Raw genomic sequence first — 23,736 nt, 5'->3', positions numbered from 1 at the left:
TATTTTTTCTTTATTGATTAAGGTATTACATATGTGTCCTTAATCCCCATTGCCCCCCCCCCCCACTCATGCCCTCAACCCCCTGCTTTCTGTGTCCATTGGTTAGGCTTATATGCATGCAATACTAGTATAAGTCCTTTGGTTGATCTCTCTCCCTTACCCCCACCCTCTCCTACCTTCCCTTTGAGGTTTGACTGTCTGATCGATGCTTCTCTGTCTCTGGATCTGTTTCCCACTTCTAGGACTATATCCCAAGAAACTAGAAACACCAATCAGAAAGGATATATGCATTTCTATGCTAATAGCAGCACAATTTACCGTGGCTAAGATTTGGAAACAGCCTAAATGCCTATCAGCAGATGAGTGGATTAAAAAAAACTGTGGTACATCTACACAATGGAATACTACCAAAAATAAGGAATTCTTACCATTTGCAACAGCATGGATGGAACTGGAGAGCATTATGCTAAGCAAAATAAGTCAGTCAGAGAAAGATAAATATCACATGATCTCACTCATTTATGAAATACAATGAACAACGTAAACTGATGAACAGAAACAGATCTAGATAATATTTAGACCTTATAAACTGTTATTGTGATTAACTTAGGAAATTTCATTGTAGCATATAACTGTATCCTACATATTATTTATATGTGGAAATATAGTATTTTCTTCATTCATTAAAGTCTAGTGATGTCAAAAATCATTTAGGTCAATTATCTGCTGGGAAATTGAATTTATTCAAATAATTTTTTAAAAATATATATTTTTATTGATTTCAAATAGGAAGGGAGAGGGAGAGAGAAATAGAAACATCAATGATGAGAGATATTAATTGATTGACTGCCTCCTACACACCCCACAGTGGGGATTGAGCCCACAATGTGGTCAAGTGCCCCTACATGGAATAGAACCTTAACCTCCTGGTTCATAGGTCACCACTCAACCACTGAGCCATGCCGGCCAGGCTATTCAAATAATTCTGAACCACATTACCCATAACTGAATTTTATTTTTTTTACTGAGCTAACATTAAAGATATCAGTCACCCATGTTTATGATCAATGTAAGAAACATGAGTTTGAAATTATCCTCAGGTTTTAAAATATATTTTTCATGGATAAAATATTTTAAATCACAGAGATTTGGAGGAGAGAAAGGTACTTCAAAATTCAATTTAAAGTTTGATTAATAGTTCCTCCTTAACTCTTCCCATATGTGCATGCATAAGCCCTGGTTCTTTAATTAAATGCTTTATTTCTCTAACACCTCTACTTGTCCTCTCTGAACCCAGACTGGTACTTCAAAAGCAGATTCACCCTTCAAACTGGGATATTCTTCATCTATGAAAGAATGGACAGCTTGGTAGGACACACAGTGTGCTTTGAGAGAGTATACGATCACCCACTTGAAGGCTGGGAATCAACTCAATCCTTAGGATCAACTAGAAATGGAGTGAATGCCCAAGGCACCCTTTATTCACATAACAACTAGAATTTTAAAAAAGAAAGACATTCCATAAATTATCTATTACTACACCGTAAACTCTCCCATAAATATAGCAAGTAAAATGAGTGACTTCACTCAAGATAATTAAGTAATTTGTTCCAGTTCATTCAATAGATTTATGATAGTACTGGGATTAAAAAAGGTGATAATTCCTGTGTTTAAAGAGTTTGAAATCTATTAACTATGGTCTAGTCATAATGGTTCTTTTTCTTTATGAATTAATAGCTCAAAGGTAGCACACACATAAATATTAATGTGTAAATATGCAATTTATATAAAATTTATATAAATTAATGTGATGTGTGTATATATATATACATCAATAAAGTTATTCATGTTCTCTGAGGCAATAGCTTTTTCTCTTCTATTACATGCAGATTTCTATATTATGAATTTACATTAGCAAAAATTCAGAAAGGCTGTCCAAATATAACTATTTTAATTTAATATATTCCTAATTTGTTGGGAATATCAAAGGTCATCACCAGGTTTGATGATCCAGTGGAAAGACTAATAGGACTCAACATATAGTCATATTCACAGCTATGATTTACGAAAGTGAAAGAACACCAAGAAAAATCACCAAAAGGAAAAGTCTCATGGAGTAAACGTCTGGGGGAAAGTAGAAGCCAGCTTCCAAAGATCCTCTCCCAGTGAAGTCCACGGAACTGTAACAAGTTGTGAGCACAAATATACAAAGTTTGTTATAAGCTCAGTGCCCAGAGATTTTATTGGTTTTTAAGGCACTGCCTGTTAGGTAACCTAATTCCAGATTACCGGAAAGGAATTGGGTCTTTAGCCCCATTAATAAACCGTATTGTTTGTTCAAATAGATTAAGTACTGCAAGCCACTCTTATCAATAAATATTGAGGAACTTCCCAAAATATAAGTTCTCAGATGTCAGCCAAGGGCCAACCTTGGAAGTAGGCTCCCCAAAGGGTAGCAGTAAGACTATGTTAAGTTTTCTCTGCACATCCTAATGTTCACAACTTAGCTGAAAAAACCAGCAAATCTGTTACCATTGATGTCAGGACCTAAAGTTCAAGGAATCCCTTTTAGTTTAGGAATGTTTGGGAAAACAGAGTGATGCTTCACTCCTTCTGGGATTTCAAGAGATCACTACTCTGTAAAATAGCTGAAGGGCAAGCGTTTTATCAGATTTTTCTCAGCTTGATAGGTACCAGTTTCATTGTTGATTTTCCAATTTTATGTACTCTGAAACAATATCACATACCTTACAGTATTGCATTCTTTTTTGTTTGTTTGTTGTGGGTTTTTTTTTTTTTGCTTTTTTGAAAATAGAGTTGTGTGTATCAATGCTCACTTCATAGACACTATAAGATCAAAACCACAATTTTATCCTCTTCTCCATGCCTGCTTAGTTAGCTGTTAGGCATTTCCTTCTCTGGATACCTACAGCTCTCTGAATTTGTTTCTATGATAATACTAAAGGTGATATTCCTCAGCCCGGCCTGCAACCTCTCTAATCTGGTGTGTCCCTCACCCAGGCCTGCAACCTCTCCAATCTGGGACCCCTCTGAGGATGTCTGACTGCCGGTTTAGGCCCGATCAGATCGGGCAGTCGGACATCCCTCTCACAATCCGGTACTGCTGGCTCCTAACCGCTCGCCTGCCTGCCTGCCTGATGGCCCCTAACTGCTTCTGCCTGCCAGTCTGATCGCCCCCTAACCACTCCCCTGCTGACCTAATTGATGCTTAACTACTCCCTTGCCGGCTCCATCGCCCCCAACTGCCCTCCCCTGCCAGGCATCTTGTGGCAACCATCCTGTGATGATGAGAGGGTGGCCATCTTGTGGCAGCCATCTTGTGATGATGTGAGGGCGTCATGCGAGGGTGCGACGACCACATAGGCTTTTATTAGTATAGATATCACCTTGTAATATAAACATTTGTTATTGTATATCTGTCTTGCCACTCTTCAAACCATGAACTTCTCAAAAATCATGACTGGATCCAAAACTAGTATATCAGATACTATTAGCTATTCAAACATACTTATTTTTTAATGAGTGAATTATCTGTATGTATATGTTTGTATTGAAGTAATGGCTGATCGAATGAGTAACAGTCGCTAGAAAAGCATCAAATCAGACCTTGTAAACCTAAAATAAAAATAAAGAGAGAAGATAATAAAATAGACAAAAGACTACATGAAATATTAAATATATTGAGGATACTTTTTGTGTTTCTATATGCTTTATTTCAAGAGCTTTTAGGAGAATTATTTTCTGATTTGAAAATGACTACGATCTTTAGATATTCCAGGATCTTTGGAAGAAGCTGATGTTAGGTTAATAGATTGCAAATATACTCAAAACATTATTTTGCACTGTAAAAATTCAGAGAAAGTAAAATAATAACTTTCTTAACTCCAACTGCAAGGAAGATTATAGTGCAAATGATTTCTAACTAAATTGTGGCTGGATAAAGTGGGAAGAAAGAAAATGGTTCTCTCCACAAATTGGAAGACTTCTATCCACCAAGAGCCAGGAAATCTTATATAAGTCCTCCTACAACAGCAAGCATTTAGATTCATACATTCCTTGGTATTTACCAGCAGCTGTAGCTAACAGAACTGTAGGAGAGTTCTACCTCCCGGTGTTTTAGAATTTGAAAAGATCTGTGCATAGCAAATAGAAACTGAAATAACCAGAGCTATGAAATAAACTTGATCAAAACAGGTCTTAAAATCAGTACTTGAATCAATTCCAACCGGAGAGACTGAGCACTCTGCATTTATAATGCCAGTCTTCATACGAGGATATGACCACTTGATAAGACACTTATTAGTAACTGAATGCATCAAAACACAGGATTGACAGATTTAAAAAATGGGACATAGACTTGTCTATTTCCCTAAGCATTTTCTGGCTGAAGGCTTTTATTAATACCTAATATGGAATTTTGGGTAATAAATGTTAGAACTCCATTATAATTATATCTCCTTAAGTGCACTTAAAAATTAATAGCTACTAACTCTTTTCCCCCAAATCACTATACTACTGCTGTCATCTGCCCAAGTACTTCAGTCTTCCAATTTTGCTCTTTTCCAATTTTATTGAGGTAATTGACACATAGTGTGTAATTTTAATGTGTACAATGTGATGAATCACAAAATCATTACTACAATCAGGTTGGCTAAAATATCTATCAGCTCAGTTGATTACCTTTTCTTGTGTGCACATGGTGAGAATACTGAAGATCTACTCTCTTAGCAACTTTCAAGTATACTAGTGCATTACAGTATTGTTAACTATAGTCACCATGCTGTACATGAGATCCCCAAAACATATCCATCTCATATCTAGAAGTTTGTACCATTTGAGTGATATCTTTCCAATTCCCCAACCTCACAGTCCCCTGGCAACCACCATTTTACTCTCTGTTTCTATGAATTTGGCTTTTTTAGGTTTCACATATAAATGAAATAATAGTATTTGTCTTTCCCTGACTTACTTCACCAGCACAACGGCCTCAAAGTCCATTCATTTCGTGGACAATGCTAAGATTTTATTCTTTCTTATGGCTGAATAATATTTCAGTGTGTGTATATGCATGTATATGTGTGTGCACATCCCATTTTCTTTATTCATTCATCCACAGATGAAAATTTAGGTTAGTTCCATATATTGTGAATAATGTTACAGTAAGTGTGGGGTGCAGATATCTCTTCAGGATAGTGATTTTATTTCTTTGAATATATACCAAGGAATAGAGTTGTTGGGTGATATGATAACTGTGGTTTTAATATTTTGAGGAATCAATACAATTCTCCATAGAAGTTGTACCAATTTATATGCCCAACAAAAGTGTACAACAGTTCCCTTTTCTCTTCATCATTGCCAATACTTATCTCTTGTCTTTTGATAATAGCCATCCTAAAATGTGTGCGTTGAGAACTTATTGTGTTTGTGTGTGTGTGTGTGTGTGTGTGTGTTTTTTCAACTTGCATTTTCATGATGATTAATGATGAATTCCTTTTCATAAACCTGTTGGCCAATTGTATGTCTTCTTTAGAAAAATGTCTATTCAGGTCTTCTGCCCATTGCCTAATTGAATTACTTATGGGTTTTGTTTTGTTTTGTGATTGAGTTGTATGAGTACTTCATATATTTTGGATATTAACCTCTTATTGGAAATATGATTTTCAAATATTTTTTCCCTTTATGTAGGTTGCCTTTCTATTTTGTTGATTGTTTACTTTTCTGTGCAGAAGTTGTTTGGTTTTATGTAGCCCAGCTTGTTTATTTTTGCTTTTCATGCTTGTGTTTTGGTATCATATATAAAAAATTGTAGGCAAGACCAAAGTAAAAGAGATTTTTTCCTTATGTTTTCTTCTAGGGGTTTTATGGTTTTAGGTCTTACATTTAAGTCATTTATTCATTTTGAGTTAATTTTTATGAGTGATATAAAACATGGCTCCCAGTTCATTATTTTTCATGTGGATATTCAGTTTTCCACACACCATTTATTGAATAAACTAACCTTTCTCCATTAATTATTCATGACCCCCCTTGTCAAATATGAGTTGATATTTACTCTTTAATTTATTGCTATTATTGTTTAATCCTGCAAAAGGTAACCAGGAAAGTATCACATTTCCTTATTTGTACAGGATTTTTATTTTTCTAAAATTTTTATTTAATTTCCCTTTTAAAATTGTACACTTTGTCTAGATCATATTATTAATTATATTCAAGTGATATGTCATATCACCTATTCTCATGAACCCTCTTTACCCCAGAAATCTCCCTCCATGGGCTCACTATCTTACTTCTATAATATGTAATCACTGATCTTTAGGTCTGATACAAAACTGTCATCTTGGGACCACCCTTTACTCTATTTAAATGAAGTCAAAATTTCCTGACTCTAATATCTTTCACTATCATGTTTCACTTACATTTTTTTGATATAGTATGTTCATGAGGAATTTGCTAAGCTAGAATGCTTCAGGGGTAAATGTTTTTATCCCATGCATATTGAATATACATATTTTGGTTCTTTCCCATAACTAAATGGACTTAGAATTTAGGATTCGAATATATTTTTCTCGGATCTTTAAAATAATTTCCCATTATCTTCTAAAATAGTACTATATTTTATATAAGAAAGTCAATGATAGTCTTATTTCAATTCTTTCCAGATGATTTCTTTTGAACCTTAGATGTTTCTTTTTATTCCTTGTACTGGGCCATTTTAAAAAGCGAATTTTAGCAAGTGAAGTGACTTCTGGTATATTTGAGATGGAAAAGGATGTCCTGCTACTTTTTTCATATTTCTTTTTAAAGTTTCTCTGAGAATGTAGGAATTTTAAAAAATGGTATCTAAAATAATTAGTGTAAAGAATCTGCTACTAGTGGAAGACTCTTCCAGATAGTAATTGCTATAAAAAGACTTTTTAAAAATAGAAATAAAGAACCATGGCACAAGTTATTAAAACCATTATACAGAGTGAGCTGCCAGCTGCCCTGGTTAAAAGTTGGACATTTTATTCTTTTAAAATACACTGTCTCACTTCATTAGGCAAGCTGATGCCTTCTCAGGAGAGATGATGTGTAACCTCTGAGTGACTTAGTGAATCATTGGAAAAATTGCAAACAATGTCAGATTTACAGCTTAAGTTTTAAGAATTGTTAATTACTTTTAGCATAATTGAATTTAACTTTTTCCTAATTTCTGTTATCAAGCATGTGCTTCTCCCTCTAAACTCAGCTGAGAGAGCTCAGTAATTGTGCGTGAAAGGCCTACATTTGTGAGAAATTAGAATTCTGGAGTCTTAAACCACTGATTTTCAGACTTTAAATGCCAATAAAGCACAAGAGAAAAGAAAAATTTAAACTCAAATGACAGATTTATGGGATTTTTATTTTAAAAAGATGTTGGTAACACAGACAAAAATAACTATAATTAGCTAAGACACAAAGACAGTAGAGCCAATAAATCAACTAGTTAAAATAATAGAAAATAATAGAAAATGCAAGCCAAGACAAAGCATAAAACCTTCAATTACAGGTATTATGATTAAAATATTTTGTGCACACAGTCAATTATTTGCCATTGTAGACGGCAAAGCTCATGAGTGAAGGGTTTAAAACTCAAATTATAATTATTTAAAAATGCATTCAATATTTTATTTTTATTATCTTAGATTTTGGTATCATTTTATGAGCTGAAACCATGGATGCTATTTTTAAAAAAAGCATGTAAGATTACTGATAAACTATATTAGGAATAATAAATTGTTTGCCTCCATTTCATTCAGCTCTTTTCCTGGAGAGTTCTCCTGTTCTTATATGTGGTCCTCTTTCTTTGTCTCTCCATTTTGGTTGCCTCTTTGTGTTTGTTTTTATGTATTAGATCGATCAGAAATGACTCCCATTATTTGTGTGGTGGCCTTATGTAGTAGATGTTCTGTGAGACCCAAGGAATTAAGCAAAGAAAAAAACAAAACAAAACAAAATGGAAGACTCATGGACATAGATAACAGTATGATGATTACCAGAGGGAAGGAGGAATCAGGGGAAGTAGGAGGGAAAGGAGGGATAAATAGTGATGGAAAGAGACTTGACTTGAGTTGGTAAACATGCAATACAATATATAGGCAATGTATTATAGAATTGTATACCTAAAACCTGTATGATTTTATTAACCAATGTCATCCCAATATATTCAATAGAAAATAACAGTCTTCATAGGCTTGACCTTGAACTCAATAAGGCCTAATGCTGGCAAACCTCTCCTACCCTACACATCCAATGTCACTGTTCATCAGTGAAATGTTGTTTATGCCACCTTAGAAACCTGGATATTTACCATGACTTCAGATGATACCCTGACACTTGAGGTCAAAGGAAAACCACTTAGTCTTCTTGGTTTCAATTTACTCTAAAGACTTACTGGAATGTACTTGAAATGCCCCATTACATAAACAGCACATCTGGTTATAACCCATGCCTCTACTGCCATATTTTTTTTTCAATTTTGTTTAAGGAATAATTCTTTTTTAAATCCTCAGGTGAGGATATGTTAATTGATTTTAGAGAGAAAGGAAGGGAATAAGAGAGAAAGAGAGAGACCCAACTGAGGATCAAACCCATAACCTAGGTATGTGCCCTGACTGGGAATTGAACCTGAAACCCTTTGATGTATGGTATGATGCTCTAACTAACTTAGCCACCTGGCCAAGGCTGAATAATTCTTTTTCATTTTATTATTTCTATTTCTTTGCATCCTAATACTTTCTAAAACCTTTAAACTCTTATTTATACTGCCTTCAGTTCTAAAAGGATTTTAAACTGCTTGAAGAGGAATTTGTATGCAGAAAAATATCTGTACATACTGGACTTATGAATGGTAATATCTAAACATCATATTTGAAACTATAGTAGCAAGTGAACATTATTGAAAATATATATTTAATTACTATTTATTTCTTCTGGAAAAGTTTACTAACTTATCTGGAAGACAGTGGAACTTAGTAGTAAGGCTTAAAATGGAATAAAAATGACATTCTGCTCAGGTTTGAATCCAGGTTCCAAAATATCTTGCTATGTGTCATTTAACTTCTCTTTTATCAGATTCCTTATGAGCAAAATGAGTATTATATTAGACCCTAACTCAGCATTTTTTGTGTGAAGATGAAAAGCATGTAAACCTCTCAAAATATTACCAAATATATAAGAAGGTAATAAGTATTTTCTGCACTAGTGGTACTTGAGTGAATTATATATCCATTAAGATATTGTCAAAACAAGAAGATAATGAGTATGAAGAATGAGGAGGATGTGGAAATTATAGTCCAAAGAATAATACTTTGCAGATAACACTTCATGAATGCAACCTTGATAATAGCTAATTAAACTAAACTTAATTAACCTTGCGTGAGTATGTATTACATACTGGTTCCTGCATTTTTCAGGTGAGAAAACTGAGGATTGCTGTGATGTAAGCACTTCCTCAAGTTGTTAAAAAATGTGTAGCAAGATTACAATCTAGGTTTGCATTAAAGCCCTCTTAGCTGCTTCACCCAGTAACTTTCTGTAAACTTTACATGAACCATTGGTAATAAAATTACGCCATAGTAATACAGTTTCTTTCCAAAACTCAAGATCAATTTTCTTTCCCAGGAAGGGAAATGCAATTGCACTCCTGAGAGAGTAGCATACTGGGTCCTAGCTGCTACTCCAGTACTCTTTGAACCTTAGCATCTCATTTAGTTTCTTTGGACCTCTTTTCTAATTAAACAAACAAACAAAAACCATAATGAATAAAGACCTAGACTAGATGATCTCCATATTTCATAAAATATCTCCACCATTCCATTAAAATATGTTATATAGAATTCTATGCTAGCCCTAATGATGGTAGTATGAAAGTTTTATTTGAAGTAAAATGTTTTTAAGTGCAGTATTAGTTTATGTCAAGAGACTTAAACTATCACTAGAAGATATTTGAACTGTTATCTCTTTTTGTCATTGCTATATAACACTGTAATTGTATGTTGCTTTGACATGTATATCAAAGTTGTAATTTTTTATATTACTTAATAGTCCTTAAATGGATAATCAGAATGATTTATCATATTCATTTTTAATATTATTTCAGTGCATTTAATTTTTCAGTATAAAAACTTCATAAGTCGAAACAGTTGTTTCTGTGCAAAGTTTAATGTTCATTTGTATGAAAAACAAACTTTTCTCATATGCTTTCTTTGCTTATCATGTATTGCTACAGAATTTGTCTATAATTTAGTTATGTTACTGCATTTGAAATGTTTTATTTGTATTACTATGCCATCAGCTTTAACAAAGTTTGGTAAATCCTGTAAAAAATCAATAAAATATATTAAAAAAAAACTTCTTAAGTAGAAACAGTTGTTTCTGTGCAAAGTTTAATGTTCATTTGTATGAAAAACAAACTTTTCTCATATGCTTTCTTTGCTTATCATGTATTGCTACAGAATTTGTCTATAATTTAGTTATGTTACTGCCTTTGAAATGTTTTATTTGTATTACTAGGCCATCAGCTTTAACAAAGTTTTGTAAATCCTATCAGAACTTATTTGTAAAAATAAATTAGTTTTATATTTCAAGGCATTGAAAGAATTTCAAAAATAAATATATATATTTCAGAAATATGGTTGGAAATTAAACTTTTACTTATACTGGAAACTCTCCTGAAAGAGATCCAATTAAAGAAAATCTAAGATCAGTAAGTAAAAAAAACAAAGAATATGTATAACTCAGAGAAGTTGAGGGTAGGTTTTGGTGTCTCATGAAAGTAGCCTGAAATCTGTCTCTTGTTATATTTAGGCTGGTTCGGCCTCCCTCTTTACCATTCTGCAATGCAGATTATATTGTGGTAATGCTGACTGACTCCCCAAACTTACTCTCTCTCTTGTCTCTTTGTAATAATCCATGATTTTATCTTGCAGAATGCAGTGGTTTTAGGAAGCTGGCCCTACCCTCTTTCTAAAAATAGAACACATGACAGAGGCTTAATTAACTAGTACATCCCATACCCAATCCAAATTTATAAACTACCTTGCTCAACCTTGCAGGACCCTGGCTTGATATGTGGAATAAATAAGACCACACTGCTGCTCTATGTAGACATACCTATCTCCATGACTACTGCAGACATCTCAGAGGCAGCCTGAAAAGCCACTAGAAAGGAACAGCCCAGAAAATCCTAGTAGAGATTTAGAGCTTGGATGACACTGATTAAACTCTGCTGAAGCCCACCTGACGTCTAGCCTTTTTAATTAGGTGTATCAGTAAATTTTCTTTATTTTTTTTCATAGTATTTTATGTGTTTGCAATATAAATACCTGGTTTAGGAAAAATGACCCCTCCCATCAGTGGGTTGTAAGGTTTAAAAATGCAGAGAAACATTGATCAAACCTTAGAGGGAAGGTAGGGAAGGGTGGGGGTAAGGGGGGGAGATCAAACAAAGGATGTGTATGCATGCATATAGGCCTAACCAATGGACACAGACAACAGGGAGGTGAGGGCATGAGTAGGGGGAAGGGGGGTAATGTGGGGATAAGGACACATATGTAATAACTTAATCAATAAAGAAAAAAATAAAAAAAATAAAAATGCAGGTTGACAATCCTCAACTTAATACTCTGAGGAAAGGTATGCCCTTTTTAACTTCTAAACAGGAGATGCATTGCCGATACTATGTAATTGCTACCACTACCAGAGGGATCTGCGGCAGTAACCTGTCATTGTTATTATTTCTGCTGTAAAATGTGTGAACAATCACAATTAGTTGTTTGTTTTTCCTAAAAGACTACAAGTAGCCTAGTGATTGTTCAAGTCAGGCTTTGCTAAGAAGTCAGTTTTGAAGAAAACACTTGATGCATAGCTCTCTGGATTTTAGATATGCAGTTAAGGGTATGTGTATCTCTCTCTTTGTTCTTTGTCTCTGTCTCTCTGTCTCTCTCATATATATTCTCTCCCATATATGCATTCTCTCTCATATATATATATATATATATATATATATATATATATATGCATTCTCTTTATTATTAAAATCTACATTATGATAAAGATAGAAGATAGTTTCTAAAATATACTGCCCTATTTCTAAAATGCACTTAGACTAACCTAAGAGCCAAGTTTGCTGGAAGGTGAAAAATGTATTATGGTAGGATCTGTTTTAATTGGACTTTTCACCATTTCCCTCCTTTGACAAAAATCCTATTAAATATCAGGCTGACATTCATTAGGATGAGTAACCCAGCTCTTGGAAAACATATGCTATGTCAGCAATTATTCATCCTGTTTCTGTGACTGAAAAAAAAATGGCATAAGTTAGTTCTTGTTAGACAAAAATTTTCAGCAAATTAAAAATAAAAATGTTACTCTTATAGTAGTTTTTCCTCACTAAGATCATATGAGGTATGCTAAAACAGATATAACACTCAAGACATAGTTAAGAAAACCACAGAACAAAGGAGTAAAATTGTATTCAAAATGTAATAGATACATTTCAACTTTAGATTTTGTTCTATAACTATATTGATCATTTGGGGATAATTTATTATGTTTACTAGGGAATAAAACTTTGACATTTAATTGGAGATAAGCAATATTTAAATAATATTTCTAAACTTTGCTTCATTAGCTATTTTTGAGAACTAGTATGTATATATGCATAACCTATGGACATAGACAATAGTGTGGTGAAGGCTTGGGGTGGGGGGTGGAGGTGGGATAGAAGAGGCCAATAGGGGGAAAAGGAGGACATATGTAATACTTTCAATAATAAAGATTCAAAAATAAATCAATAATAAAAATATATGTTTTTTTATTGATTTCAGAGAGGAAGAGAGAGGGAAATAGAAACATCAATGATGAGCGAGAATCATTGACTGGCTGCCTCCTGCATGCCCCACACTGGGGATCAAGCCTGCAACCAGGGCATGTGCCCTGACTGGGAATTGAACTGTGATCTACTGGTTCATAGGTCAATGCTGAGCCATGTTGGCTGGGCTCCTATTTTTGATATAAAGAAACTAGTAAGCTCTGACTGGTTTTGCTCAGTGGATAGAGCATTAGCCTGCGGACTGAACGGCCCCGGGTTCGATTCCTGTCAGGGGCACATGCCCAGGTTATGGGCTTGATCCCCAGTTGGGGGCTTGCAGAAGGCAGCCAATCAATGATTCTCTTTCATCATTTATGTTTCTATCTCTCTCTCCCTCTCCCTTCCTCTCTAAAATCAATAAAAAATATATTAAAAAAAGAAACAAGTAAATAAGGAAATAAGTGGCAGTGTACTTAAACACATTTCTTTCTAAATATAAATTTTTTATAGTATTTATAACCTAGAAGAAACCTTCACTCTTAAATGTTGTGGTTATCATTATTAATAATATGTAAAAAAATTATGCTATAAATATATAGTTGTTTAAAACTTCCAGAGCACTGTGTTCTAAAATACCTTGAATTTTTACTTTAAAATAAAAGTAATTTGCTTTTTATATAGTTATGTTCTTAATTCAAATGGTTTTATCCAGGGCTCTACTGAAATGTTTAGTATGCTGACTATATCTTTCAGGAAATAATTAAAAACCACAAATCCACTGTAGTTATTTTAAGCAAAACATACATTCATTACAATATAAAGAGGTCCATCAAATCTGCAGTGCTAGAGAACCAGGCTGGGCATCTACAGAACCAGGACCAAATTATACCCCTGGTCTGTTCTAATGAACAATCTCTTTGGCTGCCACTGAGCACAAGAATGACAGCACTGCTACTAGGCCCTTGGCCACTGCTACCCACGCACATTGGCTGTTTCTGGAAAGTGTTTCATTAATGCCCCTCTCCTCCTAATCAACAGCCCATTACATGTATGCAAACTGCGAAGCCCGTATCAAATATTTGAGTTTGGCTTCAAAGGTGACGGGAATGCATTGCTGGCCTTAACTTTACGAAGCAGATGGTCTTAAACTGCGTATTTGTAAATTTTAGAAAAGTATTTAATATTTCTAGATGACCCATAAGCATGGGATATCTTAGTCAAAATAATAGGATTGAAAAATACAGCAGGTCCTCAAACAAGTCCTTTTGTTCAAAGTTGTTTCATTATAACATGAATGAGAAAAAAAAATAATTGATTGCCAGCTGGGGCCATGACTGTTCGAAGTTGACATGTTCCTCCAAGTGTACGTGGGTTTTCTCCAGGCACTCCAGTTTCTGCCTACATCGGGGATGTGCACATGCGGTGAACAGGAGTATCTAAATTGCACCAGACCGCGTGTGACTGTGGGTGTGAGCGGCCCTGTGATGGAAGGGTGTCCTGTCTAGGGTGGGTCCCTCCTGGTGCCCTGAGCTGCCAGGAGAGGCCCTGGCCACATGCTACCCTGAACTGGGTAAGAGGGTTGGGGGAAAAATTCTATTTTTTTATTCATCTTTCTTAAATGTCTGCATAGTTCACATTTATTTCAATGTTTAATATTAGAAGTGTTTGGGGTCTTTGTTTAGAAGTTTGGGATGTTTTTGTGAGAAAAGTAAACCATAGATGGAGGTAAAATGTAATTGCATTTTCCTATATATATATATTCTAAGCTGCATATGCGCATTTTTCTTCCTTTGAAATACCTTCCAAAGGAAAGAAAAAAGAACATTTGTGAGGGACATGAGATAAGCAAAGAAACACTGCAGCATTAAAAGATAACATCAACTTAACTGATACACCAATTCTGGAAACACTCTAATCCTGAAAGTAATAGACAAAGAGTTGCCAGGTTACAAAAACACACTGTATCTTTCTTATTTGGGGAAGACTAGGATGCTTTTGCTCCTATGATGATGCCACTTATCTTTGCTTTAGGAAAAATGAAAATTCTTGTTCCTTTAGTACATCTTATATGGCTATAATACCTCTATTTATCTGAGATATTTTATATAAAATATGTTATTTATTTCATTTAAAAGGTAAGAGGAAACCTCATAATAAGAAGGTGGAAAATTTATCAGAGAAACATATAAGTATGATGGACCAAAACTACTTTACTAATTGACTTAGAACTTTCATTGTTTTAAGTTACAACAATCTAAGATTTATATTTATATATAATTTATCTTAAGGGGTCCTCTTAATTTTAACTGTATATAACCTCTTAATGAGAAAATAAGTAATTACAGTTTATGTTTTGCTTTATATCGATATTATTTGCTGTTTCTGGCATGTATTTGCATAGAATTGGGAGTGGTATAAGAAGGGAGCTGTACTAAGATGCTAGGAAAATAGTGATTAAAAGTTCTTTAAAGAATAAAACTCAACATCAATGAGAGGAGTACCATTGTTTTAAATATTAATACTCCAAGATACTTCTGCACAGGGTTATTAAGTTATATTATGCTAGAAGTAACATGGAACAGCACAATGGATATCAATTTTATACTTGATCTCCATTGTGGAATTAAGATAATCCACCAATGCTCACAGAGGCTGCTGCCTGTACACAGACAATATGTTTCTAGATGATACACAGGTTTATAACATTGGACTTAAAAAGTGAGAGAGAAGGCGGGAGAGAGAGAGAATGAAGATAGCTAGTTTGTATGTAATGTACTGATGAGAAACAAACTCTTCCAGTCAATGAATGGATTTATCATAACGTGACTCTTAAATCTGTGGTGAGAGAAACTCCTTAAGCAAAGAAAACTGTTATCCTGAAGCACATATTCCAGAAAAAGTACGATGTCAGATTATAATGAGACCCACATGAGTGGATCCAGGTTTGCAGGAATGACATTACCTGAACTTGATATAGCTTGAATGTAGCTTAATCTCCAGGGCTCCCCAGTTGCCCATTTACCTTAATTCCTGAGATTTTCCTTTAATTCCTGGGACTGTCCTTAGGCAGCACCTGGAGAAAACAGCAGACCCCAGCCTGAGCCAGAGGCTTGGAGTACCGTCCCAGCATGGGAGTCACCCACTTAGCCCCAGTGTTGCTCCTGGGTCAGGTATGGGCAGAGGGCAGAGGAAATCATGCCCCCATGGTAAGATGTCCAGGTTGGACCTAGGGGAGCATCTGAAACTCTCTCTCTTTTTTTTCTTTTAAGAAAAATTACCAGTTAGATATTTTTTTAAAAATTGACTTTTAGAGAGAGAGGAAGGGAGAGGAGAGAGAGACACATCGATATGAGAGCAAAACATTGATCAGTTGCCTCCTGCACTCCCCCAACCAAGAACGAGCCCACAACCCCTGCTTGTGCCCTGACCCAGAATGGAACCAGTAACCTTTTGGTGCATGGAACAACACTCAACCACTGACCCACGCTGGCCAGGGCTGACACTCTCTTCTTGATGCCAAGGAGAAAGGTATGACTAACATGCTGCTCAGTGTCTGCCGAGGACAGGCTAGCTGTGGGTGGTTGGAGGGAACTGGATCAGAGAGTGCTGGCAAACTGCTGTAGCGGCTGCCGGATGAGATCAGAGGGACGGAGTTCCCCAAAGCCGTGCCTCCACAGAACGCACCTCCTGAGCAAGAATCTGCAAAATTACAGACACTGCACTACAGAGTGACGAGCTGAGACTGTTGCCAATAGATTTAAAAAAACATGCTGATCGACCATGCTAGAGGAAGTATTGAACTACAGTTTCTTTCTAACGATTCTGCAAAAATATTTTGAAACTGCTGTCAAACGAAAAGAATATCAATGAGTATGCAGCAAAAAATGTAGGAAAAAAACATTATAACAATATCAAATCACAATGCTACTAGACAAGTAATATTTACAAGTAATATTTGCAGCTTTTAAAATTTTGTGACACCTGGGTACTTATCAGTTGTTGTTTTTTTAATGTGTACTAGTTAGGGTTTTATTTTCTCATTCTAATTAAACATTCATTTCATGCCCCATTTTGTGTTGATAATTTTATATTCTTGACATAAAAGCCTCAAAGCTCTCAGGACCTCAAAGCTTTCTGTTATGAAATCTGGATAAAAGTAGTGTCCCCCAAAGTCCAGTGCTTCATAAAGTGACTGCTATTAGCATGTTGGGAAGGTCATTTTCACTTTTGGCTAAAACTCCCTTTGGAGGATATTTGGCACTTCCGACTCTCACACACACCTCTGGCAAGAAGGAATGCCTGTCACCAAATCCCCTCTGATCAGTCCAGCCACCCTGTCCTGTGGCCAGTGTGACAAGCCCAAATGACCCCACAGATTTCCAAAATACCCTGTCTGAGAACCAAACCAAAGAGATAGGTTGATATTCACCAACAGTTCCTCCAAAGTAGAAACTGAGATAGATCTTAAAACGTATTGATGTTGTGTATGAATATATACAATGAATTGCATTTAGTTATGATAGATTATGACTTTGGAGGTTCTTCTCACATTTTTTCTCTGAGAATTAGTAGATTGTTTAGGCCATGGATTGGCAAACTATGGCTGGTGGAATTCATCCCTGAGGCTTGTTTTGAGAGCTAAGTATGTTTTCTTTATATTAAAAGAGTACATAAACAAACACACAAATAAAAAAATGCAATAGACACTTAGATATAGTGCACAAAGACTAAAACATTTCCTGTCTGAATCTTTACAGAAAATGTTTGTTTTTTTCTTCTTTAGATTATAATGCCACAGTCATTAAAACCAGGGCAACTGCTCACTCTTAAAATGTTCTCCTTAAGAGGCTTGCTATTGTGGCTATGATAGCAGTTCAGCCTGGCTATCCACATGGCTAGGACTTAAGTAAAGATAATCATGAGAAAGGTTTAGAGAGGGAGAGATGAGTGGTACAAGGGAAGGAGGTTGGGAGGAAAGGAGGTTTTTGGTATATTATGTGGTTGTGGTAGATCTGAATTTGTTGCTGACTTGCTACAGATCAGTGAGCATTTCATCGGAGAACATTCTTATTCCTGTTTCCTTTGTCTCATGAGACTCCCATCTATGAGCAAATTCTCCTCATGCTGCCTTGTTTAATGGTGGCGCCTACTTTTGTGCCTGAAGGTACTTTTTCTGAGGTTTATAATAAACTAGAGGCCTAGCGCGTGAAATTGCGCAAGACCCAGACCCTACGAGCTGCAGGACCCAGAATCAAGTCGCGCCGGTGCCGTGGGACCCAGTGTCAAGTCCTGCCAGCGCTGCGGGACCCATCAATGCACGTCCTGGTGACCAGTCTTTGGTCGTTAAGGCTTTACAACCACTGGGTTTTTATTATATAGATTATTTTACTGGTTTTCAAACTGTGTTCCATGGAGCCCTAGAGTTGCACTGAGGTATCTCAGGGACACACCTATGAGGAAAGAGAGAGGCCAAGTAGGTGGGACTATACATATATACAATTTTAATTCAACTCAATAGCAAGAAAATAAACACTGTGATTAAAAAATGGGCAGAGGAGCTAAATAAACATTTTTCCAACAAAAAACAGACAGATGGACAACAGGTACATGAAAAGTGGTTCCACATCACCAATCAACAGAGAAATGTTAACAACCATAGAGTTATCACCTCACACCTGTGAGAATAGCTATTATGAAAATGACAAGAGGTAACGGTTGGCAAGGACACGGAGAAAAGCCAGCCAGTGCACTGTTGGTGGGAATGGAAATTGGTGCAGCCACCATGGAAAACAGTGTAGAGGGTCCTCAAAAAATAAAAAAAAAATATATATATATATTTAAAATATTACTACCATATTACCTGGCAATCCCACTTCTGGGTATGTATACAAAGAAAATTAAAATACGATCTTAAAGAAATATCTGCACTACCATGTTCATTGCAGCATTATGCACAATAGCCAAGACATACAAACAACTTAAATGTCCATCAATGGATGCATGGATAAAGAAGATGTGATATATGTATGTACACACACACACACACACACACACACATATTATTCATCCACAAGACAGAAGGAAACACTGTCTGGATGGATCTGAAGGGCTTTATATTAAATAAACCAGATCGAGAATGAAAAATAGTACTGCAGGGTATCACATATGTGGAATCTAAAAAAAAAAAAAGTCAAACTTATACAGAGAGTACAAAAGTTGTTGCTAGGGACCAGGGCATGTGAAAAATAAGAAAAGTTAGTTAAAGGATACAAACTTTCAGCTATAATATAAATGAGGCCTGAAGATTTCATGTTTTACATTAAACATTGATAAGACTTATATAATTTGCTAAGAAATGGAACTTAAATATCTTAATTTTTAAAAAGAATAAATTACCACTAGACAAAGAGAATCCTTTCAGAATGTGTGCATATCTAAGTCATCATGTTGTACAATTTAAATAACTTGCAATTTTATTTATCAGTTATACCTCAATAATGCAGAACATTTTATTTAAAAAACTTTTAACAAAAATATCTTGAAAGTATTTCTAATTTAGCCCAATTATTTTCTTTTCAATGCCATTAAAATTTCTTAAATATATATTATGTTGCAGCTTATTTTATTCTTTAGGACATTCTCTGCAATCCTCTGAGAATTGATTATAGCAGCTAAAATAGAAACAAAAAGGAAATAGTAAACTGTAAATATCTCTAGTTCTTTCCTTCTTTCTCACAAAAAAAAAGTTTCTGAAAGTTTTTTTTAAAAAAAAAAACCTGCCTGTAAACTATCCTTCATAAGTGTGATTTTGCCTGGATAAAATTAGAAAAATGCTCAGTGAAGGTTAATATGTCAGAGAAAATTGCTTTGTGTAATGGAGAACAAGTCATTCTCTCAATACAGCATGACATGATGTGGGGTCATTATAATTAACATTAGCCTGAAAATAAATTTGGCACTGCTATGGGATAATGTTCTAGAAATAAGTTCAAAGGAACAAAGAACGTGGGCAATGACAGCTTAGATTGTGAGCGAGGGCCCTATGCAGAGAGAAAAAGCTCCAATACCAGAGAAAATTTGGAGCGGAGAAGGCATAGTAATTTCACCCAGGCTGATGCAGAGGCCAAGCATCAAGCTCTGGCTGCTCACCCTTGCCTATTACCATCCTGACCTGGAGGAGGAAAAACAAAGGGTTGTTTGGAGACAGGAGATAGTGAGTGTGGTAGGGAATCCATTTCTCTCTGCAGCCTAACGATTTAATCATAGGATTGTGAGGTCACTGGTAACCATTACTCTGTACCACCTTCAGTTTTTATTCAATTCCCTCTGTACCTCCTAAAATACACAAGAGAAAACAAAACATTCAGTTGCCCACCCCCACCCTCAGCAGACATATTTCCACAGAGGGCAAAGAGGTAAATTGTAAAGAAAATATTACAGGCTTTGGAAGCAAATAAATATCTTCCAGTTGTGAATCTGCCAGTTTATAGCTATGAAGCATAGGATTATTGCGGAGGATTTATAAGAGTTAGAGAGTTGAGATCTCCCACTATACTGTCTTCATTCAAATTCAGCTTTGTCACTTAATTTTTAATGGTGCACAAGTTGCTTAACTTCCTTAAGTTTCTCTCTTTCTCTCTCTCTCTCTCTCTCTCTCTCTCTCTCCCTTCTCTCTCTCATGTTCAACTGGCTCATTTCCCAAAGTGGGTGGTAATGCTCATTGTACTTACTTCACGGGTTCCTATAAAGATTAACTTCCCTAAAGCATGCAGAGCAATGTTTGGCACATACATATGATAGATAACTATTTAACTCACAGTTTCCTCAAATAAAAAATGGGAAATTATAATATATCCCAAGTTTATGATTCAATGAGATACTGAGGAGACAGGGAAGCTAGTTAGACAGGGACAAGGACCATGAAAGGATGTTGTATTTTATCTTTTCTCCCTACAACAGCTGAAATAATTATATACATTTTCTTTTTTAATTTATTAATGTGCTAAATAGCATCTTCTAATAATAAATATCTTTGCATTTTTAATTTAAATTAAATGTTCTATGAAGTATTTTATATACCTTCTAGATATAGTGCTTATGAATATGTCACTTAGGAATTTTGCTTTTATGTACATATAGAAGGTAGGTTAAAGATTTTCTATTCTTCCATTTTCCTATGTTATAGCTTATTCTAGCCTCATATAATTAGTTGATTTTTTAAAATATCTGCAAAAGCTCATATACATTTAGATAACTTTTACTTTGAAAAAACTTATTTTTAAAATAGTTTTAGCTGGCCTGGCAGAGTGGCTCAGTTGGTTGAGTGTCATCCTGTGCACCGAAAGGCTGCCAGTTTGGCCAGGGTACATACCTGGGTTGTGGGTTCAATCCCCAGTTGGGGCATGTGTGGAAGGCAATTGATGTTTTCTCACATCGATGTCTCTATGCTCTCTCTCTCTCTCTCTCTCTCTCTCTCTCTCTCTTTCTCTCCACCCCTTCCTTCTTCTCTCTAAGCATATCCTCAGATGAGGATTTAAAAATAAATCTACACTAATAAAAGAGAAACATGGTAATTAGCATATGACCGCTACCCTTCCCATTGGCTAATCAGCATATCCTTATGCAAATTAACTGTCAGCCAAGATGGCAGCCGGCAGCCAGGCAGCTGGAAGCGAACATGAGGCTTGCTTGCTCCAGTGACTGCAGACTCCAACGTTCCCCGGCTCAATTGCCGGCCTCTCAGCTGCAACTCTAAGCAACTATGTACTATGTTGCAAATAAGAAGCTAAACAAAACCCCAGAAACTGGCTTTCAGTCAGCCCCGGACCGCAACATTATATCAATGTTTTCAGCAGCGAGGCCTCAGAGCTAAAGCTGGCCCAGAATAAAATAAAAAAAAAGAAAACAAGGAACGGTTGGGAGCTTCAGTCAACCCACCAGCCGGAAAACAGCCCTCAGCCCCTCACCCAGACTGGCCAGGCACCCCAGTGGGGACCCCCACCCTGATCCAGGGCAAACGAGCCAGCCCCAACCCGTGCACCAGGCCTCTATTCTATATAGTAAAAGGGTAATATGCCTCCCGGCACCGGGATCAGCGTGACAGGGGGCAGCGCCCAAACCCCCTGATCGACATGCAGCTCTGTGTGGACAGGGGGAGGGGCCACAACCTCCCTATCTGCCCTGCTCTGTTCATGACAGGGGAAGGCGCCCCAACCCCCTGATCAGCCCTGCTCTGTGCCTGATAGGGGGGAGCTCCCCAATCCCCTGATTGCCCTGTGGCTCTGTGTTTGACAGGGTGCAGCACACCAACCCCCTGATCGGCCCTGCTCTGTGTGTGACAGGGTGCGGGGCCCCAATCCCCCCCCTCCAGGGGCCCTGCTCTGTATGTGACAGGGTAGAGCCATAACCTCTCCATCGGCCCTGCCCCGAGTGTGACAGTGGTGGCGCCCCAACCCCCTGATCGGCCCTGCTCTGTGGGTGATAGAGGGTGGCGCCCCAACCCCCCTCCAAGGGCCTTGCTCTGTGTGTGACAGGGTAGAGCCATAACCTCCCCATTGGCCCTGCCCTGAGTGTGACAGGGTGCAGCACCCCAACCCCCTGATCTGCCCTGCTCTGTGTGTGACAGGGGGCGGTGCCCCAACTCCCCTATCGGCCCTACTCTGTGAGTGACAGGGGGGAGCTCCTCAACCCCCTGATGGGCCCTGCTCTGTGCGTGACAGGGGGGAGCTTCCCAACCCCCTGATCGACCCTGCTCTGTGTGTGACAGGGTACGGAGCCCCAACCCCCCTGATGGGCCCTGCTCTGTGAGTGACAGGGGGCAGTGCCCCAACCCCCTGATTGGCCCTGCTCTGTGCGTGACAGGAGGTGGCGCCACAACCTCCCCATCAACCCTGCCTTAAGTGTGACAGGGGGCGGTGCCCCAACCCTTCAATCGGCCCTACCCTGAGTGTCACTGAGGGTGGCATCACAACCTCCCGATCCGCCCTGCTCTGTGCATGACCAGGGGCTGCACTTAGGGATTGGGCCTGCCCTCTGCCACCCGGGAGCAGGCCTAAGCCAGCAGGTTGTTATCTCCCGAGGGGTCCCAGACTGCGAGAGGGCACAGGCCGGGCTGGGGGACCCCCCCTCCCCCACCCCCCCCAGTGCACAAATTTTTGTGCACCGGGCCTCTAGTAAATAAATAAGTGAATGAATAAATAAATAAAAGAACTTTACCTGGAATATTTCTGAGGAGTGGCATGTATAAGCATATACTGATAAAATTTATTTAATGGTGATGTTTCTATTTAGCTTTTCAATGAACTCTTTTCAATTACTAGGTACTATATTTATACTAGGTTATGAATTTCTCTGTTTTTATAGTTATTTGCCTATTTTAAATATAATCTTAATCAATTAATCTGTGGTAATGTTTTCATTTCTAATATAGTTTATTAATGACTCCTTTCATTCAGTCTCATCAAAATTCCCATTTTTGTCTATTTTATTGATTCTTTTGGAATTTTGAACCTCTCTATTGTTTCTTTCTTATCTTAGTGATCTGAATTTAAGGCACTATGTTGCTAATTGTGGTTTTTTTCAGCTGTATTGCCAAGGTTTACTTTTGTCTAGCAATTATATAAGGATGTTTGCTTTCTAATTTTAAGGGTGTATGATTTCATAAAAACACTAACTAGAGGCCCGGTGCATGGATTTGTGCACTGGTGGGGTCCCTCAGCCTGGCCTGCGGGGATCGGGCCGAAACCGGCTCCCTGACTTCCCCCCGAGGGGTCCTGGATTGCAAGATGGTGTAGGCCAGGCTGAGGGACCCCACTGGTGCACGGTCCAGGCTGGGAGAGACTGCGGGAGGGCTCCAGGGTGTGTCCAGCCCAGTCCCTATCGGC

Source organism: Myotis lucifugus, unplaced genomic scaffold, assembly GCF_000147115.1.
Source record: "Myotis lucifugus unplaced genomic scaffold, Myoluc2.0 scaffold_51, whole genome shotgun sequence".
NCBI classification, from domain to species: domain Eukaryota; kingdom Metazoa; phylum Chordata; class Mammalia; order Chiroptera; family Vespertilionidae; genus Myotis; species Myotis lucifugus.
The sequence above is the reverse complement of the archived record's forward strand: the minus strand, read 5'-3'. Positions refer to the sequence as shown.